The following is an 8,211-nucleotide window of genomic DNA, read 5'->3' as shown; positions in this document are numbered from 1 at the left end:
CAAGCATTATTTAATGCTTTATCCAACTATGACTAGGAAATTCTGAAAATTTCAGAGATCTCTAAATTACCTTGGCTCTAAAACAAACTTTTTCAACCCTGGGGTTGATGTTACATTGTTAAGGTTTCAGTAGGCAAATAAGATTTATGGCCGATAGTACTTAGTCATAAGTAGGAGGGTACTGTCTGCCTCTAAATCACGAAATAGCTCTATTCAATGGATTTAAAGCTGGCCCTTGTTTTGACAATGACGTGTCCAATTTAATACATGGTCATGTTCCAATCCCTGTTGATAACTGGCTGAGAGCGAAGCAGCTCCTGGTACAGACTGTGACACTTCAGAGTCCCTGCCTGTGTCATTCTGTATCTGGGGAAACTCAGGGAGGTTGTCTTGTGCCTAGACCTGCCACAACGGCTGTCTCAGTTTGCTCAGGCTACCGTAACAAAATACCATAAACTGGATGTCTGCTAAACAGAAACCTCTTTCTCAAAGTTCTGGAGGCTGGAAGTCCAAGACTAAGGTGACTGCGTGTTCTGCAGTGTTTTGGTGAGAACCCTCTTCCCATCTCAAACTGTTGACTTGTTGTTGTCCTCTCACATGATGGAAGGAACGAGGGAGCTTGACCTGATCACCTCCCAAAGACCCCACCTCCTGGATACCATTACCTTAAAGGTTGGGATTTTATCATGTAAATTTGGAGGGGATCCAAACATTCAGGGGCTTCCTAGGTGGCGCTAGTGGTAAAGAACCCACCTGCTAATGCAGGAGACTTAAGATACCGGGTTTCAATCCCTGGGTTGGGAAGATCCCCTGGAGGAGGGCATGGCAATCCACTCAAGTATTCTTGCCTGGAGAATTCCATCGATAGAGGAGCCTGGCTAGCTGAGATGCATAGGATCACAAAGAGTCAGACATGACTGAGGCGACTTAGAAAGCATGCACTCATGCAAGCATTCAGATCTTAGTTACATTATTCTGGAGCTAAAACACCATGACAACATGTGGGACTTTGCTCTGCAGCTTGATATCTCTTTAGTCTCCGTCTAGGAAATGGGACACAGATTCTCTTATGCTTCTGATGCCTCAATTTAGTAAGATACTATGTAATTTCATCCTTTCCTTTAGACTTCATCTGTGGTAGATGTGGCTATTGGGGAGGGGAGGTAGGAAGTCTTCTAACTCTATATGGAATATTCTTCTCTCCTTCCCCAAACAGAAGCTATTTTATATTACACAGGGAGGGAGGGAGATACACTGGTCCTTGCTACCCAGATAACTTGAGATTAAAGAAGGGAATTTGCCACCTTTGTTTTCTTGCCTAAATTGACACTCTATCTCTCAGCCCATGGCAATGGTGGCTCTAAGAGCCAAATCGCAGAGGGAAAAGTCACAGGTCAGAAAGTGTATCAGAGAAGAATTAAATACGTGGAATTGAATTATATTACTACCATCACCTGTCTCTAGAAACTGAATGATTGTACTCAATCAGTAAGACAGATATGAATGAATTTTAAATGCAGTCAATTTTAAACTGGGATTACTATATCTCAGGCACCTGAATGAAAAAAGAAATATTAAGTCAGTCACTCAGATGTTTCCAGATATTTAGTATTGTGTGTACAATAAAATAGCTGCACCTATTTTACATCCTGGAGACTGTTTGAGGGGCTGTATATAAAATTATATAGAATAGGCTATTTTAATTTTGAAACCAGTGTAGTAACAAATAACATTCTTAGAGAAACCAGAGGAGTAGGGAAAAAATAACATTATTTGTAAAAAAATTTTAAATATATATATATATATAGACTTATTTTTCTGTTTCACAATTCATTATACCTGATGGGATGGCTAGCTGCATTTTTAATTTGACTATGATATTTAATATAGTAATTTTATTTAAAAAATAAATTTGATGCTTGGGCTTTTCCTACAAATTGGAACCTCTTCTACATGTTTAAGTTATTATGATTATTCTAATTGTAAGAATCATAAAATGCCCAAAAATGCAGAAATTTTATATTCACCTATTTTATTTTTATTAAATTGGATTCTTCTAAAAGGTCTGATGCTACATTAGCCCCAAATAGGTCATATATCAAAGAAAGTCAATAATGCCCTGATGATCTAATCATTTACATCCTAAAATTTCTGCAAACTTCTTGTGTAATAAATATCTGACAAACACACATATTTCATGTTTTATGAGAACTGCTGTCTATTTTAGGGGACAGAGTATTTTTTTAAAGGCCAAAAGTGGTTTATGTCATAATCAATTACTCAGCTACAGCTTTAAAATGGTTATTTATAAATTACTTAATATGGCTGCCTTGTTTAATGGTTATTTTCATTATTTATTAGATTAATGTTGTAAACATAGTATTGATCCAAAGGGCAATTCTTTTCATAAAATATATCTTACCATAAAACTGAGCAGTAAAAGTTGAAATATAAAAACTCCTAGATCCGTTTCACAGTCCCCTTAGAAACGTGTGTAAACTTGCGTGTTTGAGTTATAGACAAAGGGGTGACTTAAATGTTAGACACACATATTGTCAAACTGTCATCATTAGGGGCAATTGTCTTACCAAACGTGTTTTAATTCTGTACTTTTAGGAAAATAATTTAGAATATTCTTTTTAATTAAAACACAATTTCATATATACAAAGGATACATTGAATTACAACACTTGAAATTACTTTGCCCAAGACTCTTATATTTGTGAATCCTGAGACTCAGAGATTGAGAAACTTGCCCAAAGCATCATAACGTGTAATTAATTCAAGACTTTTTCCACTCTATACACATCCTGTTATTCCTAACCACACACAATTTGGGGCAGTTTAAAAAAATTTGTTTTATATTTTAGTGATAAGTTACTATAGTTTTTCTCTTCCTTTGGATAAAGTTTCATTCCTAACACAATTTGTTTTGTGTATCAAATCACTGTAAAAGTTTAAAAATAGATATACCTATCTGTGTGGTCTGTGAAGGACTGCAAGTACTTATAAAAATCTGAATCATATCCAAAATATCTCTCGCATAGACCTTTCTTTTTGCACTGCTAACATAGCGCTGACCCTCTCAGCTTCCTGGCTATGTACTGCAATGGTCACCCTCTCTGATCAATACTATACATGATTGCTAGAGTTATTACCATCCCCCTGTTGTAAAACAGTCACTTCCTAGTACTTGGAATAAATGACCAATTACTTAGCCTACATATAAAGCTCCCCATTGTATGACCACAACCTATATTTCACCCTTCTCTCTCTCCCTCCACCCTCATGTGCAGCTATTTGCAATTCCTCACATGGACCTGGTTTATTCTTTCAGTTCCTTCAATCTTGGTCAAGTTCTGAAATGACCTAATAGATTCAGGATTCAGATTAAATCGAGCCTTCCTACCAATGAGTCACAGATGTTACCATACAAAGTTCATCTTCTTTCCTATACTGTCACGAGATTGTTTAAATCACAGCACATATTATAATCTTCTACTACATTTGCCCATGTTCAGCTGTCTCCTTCCCTACAATAATGACAGAGAGGCGAGAGAAAAATTCCACTCTGTTTCTGCTAGTCCACAGTGAATTCAATACTAAATGTGTGCCAATTGAATTGACTTGGCTGAAAACTTGGGTGAGTTTTAAATACATTATTTACATTTTTTGTCCTTAAAATTTATAGATCATGTAATTTATTTTTTCAGATAATTTAGGAAAAATTTCACTAACAGTTTTGTATTATGCCCTCAGGAATCACTATTTTGCTTGCGTGCTCTGTCACTTCCAACTCTTTGCTACCTCATGGACTGTAGCCCACCAGGCTCCTCTGTCCATGGGATTCTCCAAGCAAGAATACTGGGGTGGGTTGCCGTTCCTTCTCCAGGGGATCTTCCTGACCCAGGGATCAAACCCACATCTCCTGCATCTCTTGCCTTGGCAGATTCTGTACCACTGTGTCAACTAGGAACCCCTAAGGCATATCAAGTTCTTCATCTCTAGAGTGTACAGCTATAAACTGCAGAGATGTGGTTCAGGAAGTTCTGTATCCCTGCCTCATTCTGCCAGCAGCCTTATTTTAATCAGTTGCCTTGTAGGGAAGCCTGAAGGTGTCACTCTTTCCTGCAGAGTAAACATCCAGGTCTCTGTAGCAGCGGTTTGCTTCTGAGACTGTCCTACCCTTCCAGGTTGGTAGATAATCCCAAAACACTGTATAGTGTTGGTGCCAAAGAATTAGATGTTTCCTCAATGAGAAACAAAGGAACAACTAGTTAAAGTATAGGCATGAAAAGTGGAAACTTGGCTTTTGATAGTCCCATTTCTCACTGGGATGGAAGCTCTCCTTTTCAAAGAGTAGAAGAGACTGGACCTGGAGGCTTGTGCTCCCAGGAGTGAGGGATAATCATGTCGCAGGTGGCACATTCCCTCATCCCCTTCATGTGCACAAAAAGGGAGCAAAGCTTCTTTCTGGTGTTGGCCACGCTCAGCCCCGCAGCCTTGCTATTATTGGTTCCTTTTCAATAGAAACAGATAGTATTTCACTACTGTTTGTTGGTTGGAAGGTCATACGAGGGGCATGAGGTCACTGAAGCCCTCCAGCGAGGTAAAATATAGCCAGGGCAATAATGCAGTGCCAACTGAGGGGACAGCAATTTGATTTCCTAGAGCAATTTCCAACCCTGCTCCACTCCTCCATGTCCTGCCCTCCCCAAAGTTATAACTTCTGGATTCAATAATAGCTACTGTTCATTTCTTTTTGGCTTTTCCTGTACTTTTCCAAGCAGTCTCAGTTTTTCCAAGTGGGTGTTTCTCTCTCTCCCTTGAAAGCTAAGAGACATATTGATTTAATCTGAGCAATTGGAGTAGTACAACAACATTTTTGCTTTAGGCATTTGGGTTTTCTCCTACAAAATTTGTACCTAAGACTTCTTTTCAGAGTTCTCCTCATGAACAGAAATCATTCCAGGTGGCATTTGGGAGCACAGGAAGCATATGCACAGAGGGAAAGAGAGGAGTCTGTTCTCCTCCTACATTTCCTGCTGGAGCTCAGCTCCTGCTTGACTGCCAGAAGGAAATATTTTTCAGAGCAGTTTTTATATGGTCATAGATTTGAGGTCAGCCACCCTCTCTCTGCTTCTTTTTAAAAAACGCTTTCCACATAAATGATTACCAGCCCAGAAATCTAGAACTATTTTTTGATTCTGCTTCTCTTGCCAACAAAAAAGCCAACCTTAAATATGTCACTAATGTTTGAGCCTCAGTTTCCTTCCTTGTCAAATAGAGAAGATCCCTGGCCCCTTGCTCCATGGCACTGATGTAAAGATGAAGTGAGGCTGTGAAAGAAAACATGCAAATCTCTAAAACACCAAATATATTGAATAATAATGGGATAATTTATGTGACAATACTTCGTAAGCTCTAAAGTGATATATAAGAGTAATTATGCTTTTTGATTAAAATTGTTCCCAAAGAGTCCTGAGAACATTGGCTAGCCCTCAAGGCCAGGAAGGCGATACTGCACATTTAATTGCTACTTTTCCATCCTTGCTTAACTACCTCTTCCAGAAGGCTTTATTTCTCATGATGGCTCAGCCAGCTTTTTGTCTGCAGCCATAAAATCAAGCCTTTTATACCTTGAATGCAAATACTTAGGTTCAGGAAATACCAGAACATTCCTGGAAACTCATGCGAAATATCTTTACTTCCCTTATTCTCTGGCACCCAGAAGCCCTCACATTATTTGGAGAGTAACATTTCAGAAAGGAGGTGGTTATTTAAAGCTTATGGCATGTAAATCAGTGAGGGGAAGAAAAAAATGTCACCTTCCCATGTCTCCCTAGTTGGAGCACCAGTTATTCTTCTGGAAAATTACATTATGAAAATGTCTGTGAAGGCTTGAAGTTCATCTTGCACTTTGTACCTATAGAAGTTTTGTGTTTATGGAGGGCCTTATATTTTCCTGGAAACTTTTGGCCTGAGGAGATATGGTTGACTCCCTGCCATGTGGCAGTACTAAAGCAATGCCCACAGACCTAAGCAAATAAAAATTTCGAGGTGAACACTCTCTCAGCTGTTTACCAACCTCACATCAAAAATACAAGGCGAGTCCCGGAAACAAGCATCTGATTTTTGTTTTGTTGTGCATTGTTTTAATTTATCTTATTTTTAAAGAGGGCTTTTAAGTTAATGGTAAAATTCAACAGAAAATATAGTGATTTCCCCACATACTTCCTGCCTCTGCACATTAATAGCCTCCTCCTTTATCAACATCCCCCACCAGGAAGATATATTTGTCACAACTCATGAATCTACATTGACATTTCATTATCACCCAAAGTCCTTAGTTTACATCAGGGGTCACTCTTGGTCCTGTAAATCCCATGGGTTTCAACAAATATACCATTATAGTGTAACACTTCACTGCCCTAAAAATATCTATACTGTCCTTTTATTATCTCTATAGTTTTTTTTTTCATATCCAGAGTGTTATACAGTTAGAATCATATAGTAGATAACCATTTCAGACTGGATTCTTTCACTTAGCATTATGCATTTAAGATTTCCTCATGTCTTCTCATGGCTTGACAAATCATTTCTTCTCAGTGTTGAATAATACTCTACTACCTGAATGAAGTGCAGTTTAACCATTCACCTACTGAAGGACATCTTGGTTTCCTCTAAGTTTTGGAAATTTTGAATACGTACTTATTGGCCTTTTGTTAATTGTTTCCTGGATGTTTTTGTAGTTCTTTGCTGTTACTATTCTCTTGTGATTTGATGGCTATCTTTATGGTTATGTTTGGATTCCTCTCTATTTTTGTGTATCTAATACAGGATTTTGGATTGTGATTGCTATTAGGTTTATATTCAATATTCTTGCCTGGGAAATCTAATGGACAGAGGAGCCTGGTGAACTACATATAATGTAATAACATGTATAAATATTTTAAGTTGATGATCTCTTAAGCTGAATTCATTCTAACAGCCCTACATTTTTACTCCCCAACTACATTTTATGTTTTTAACTTTATATTTAGCCTGTTTTTATTTTGTGTCTCTTATCTACTTACTGTGCTGCTGCTGCTGCTGCTGCTGCTGCTGCTGCTAAGTCGCTTCAGTCGTGTCCAACTCTGTGCGACCCCATAGGCGGCAGCCCACCAGGCTCCGCCACCCCTGGGATTCTCCAGGCAAGAACACTGGAGTGGGTTGCCATTTCCTTCTCCAATGCATGAAAGTGTCACTCAGTCGTGTCCGACTCTCAGTGATCCCATGGACTGCAGCCTACCAGGCTCCTCCATCCATGGAATTTTCCAGGCAAGAGTACTGGAGTGGGGTGCCATTGCCTTCTCTGAACTACTTACTGTAGATATAGGTAATTTTACTACTTTTGTCTTTTAACCTTTCTACTAGCTTTATGAGTGGGTGATCTACTATCTTCATTATATGTTTATCTTCACCAGTGGGATTTTTCCTGGAGTAATTTTCCAATTTCTAGTTACAGCCTTTTCTGCTTAGAGAAGTCCCTTTAACATTACTTATAAGGCTAGGTAAGTGATGATGAACTCCTTCTGCTTCTGCTTGTCTGAAAAACTCTATCATTCCTTCAAATCTGAATGATAGCTTTAAGAAATATTGATATAATACTTTTGACAAATGGAATATTTCATGCTGCTCCTTTCTGGCCTCCAGAGTTTCTACTGAAAAGTCAGCTGATTGTCTTATGGAAGTTCTCTTCAATGTAACGAGTTCCTTTTCCCTTGCTGCTTTTAAGATTTTTCTCTTTACCTTTAATTCTTGCTATTTTGAATATAATGGGTACTGGTGTGGAACTCTTTGGGTTTATCTTGTTTGGGACTCTCTATGCTTCCTGGACCTGGATGTTTGTTCCCATCCACCAGGTTAGGAAAGTTTTAAATTACTGTTAATTGGAATAAGTTTTCTGTCCCTTTCCTCTATCTTTTCCTTCTGGGACCCCTATAACACAAATGTTAGTACATTTAATATTGTCCCAAAGGTATGCTGAAATGTCTTCGTTTTTTAATTTAATTTTTATTTTCGTGTTAAACTTGGTTGATTTTTACTTCTCTGTCATCCAAATTCCCAATTTGTTCTTCTGAATCCTCCCTCTAGCCTATTAGTGCCAGGAGCTGGCTCCACTGGGTAGGAGCCATGTTTGCCAGTGGGCTGCATAGTGAGCCAGGCCAG

General features: G+C 38.5%; 1 long non-coding RNA gene across 2 annotated transcripts in view; it reads left to right on the top strand.

Annotated features, from left to right (window-relative positions):
* Positions 1–290: 290 nt before the first annotated feature.
* LOC147380214 (uncharacterized) overlaps positions 291–8,211 on the top strand; it is a 52,312-nt gene continuing 44,391 nt past the window's right edge. For both annotated transcript variants that reach the window (XR_015135017.1, XR_015135007.1), the window contains exon 1: positions 291–546. This is a non-coding gene — a long non-coding RNA (uncharacterized LOC147380214). The remainder of the gene's footprint in view (positions 547–8,211) is intronic.

The sequence above is a fragment of the Bos grunniens genome, chromosome 1, assembly GCF_055505025.1.
Source record: "Bos grunniens cultivar Pamir isolate PY7600 chromosome 1, Bosgru_T2T1.0, whole genome shotgun sequence".
In the NCBI taxonomy this organism is placed as follows: Eukaryota; Metazoa; Chordata; class Mammalia; order Artiodactyla; family Bovidae; genus Bos; species Bos grunniens.
Note: the sequence above shows the minus strand (reverse complement) of the source record. Positions and strands in the feature narration are given on the sequence as shown.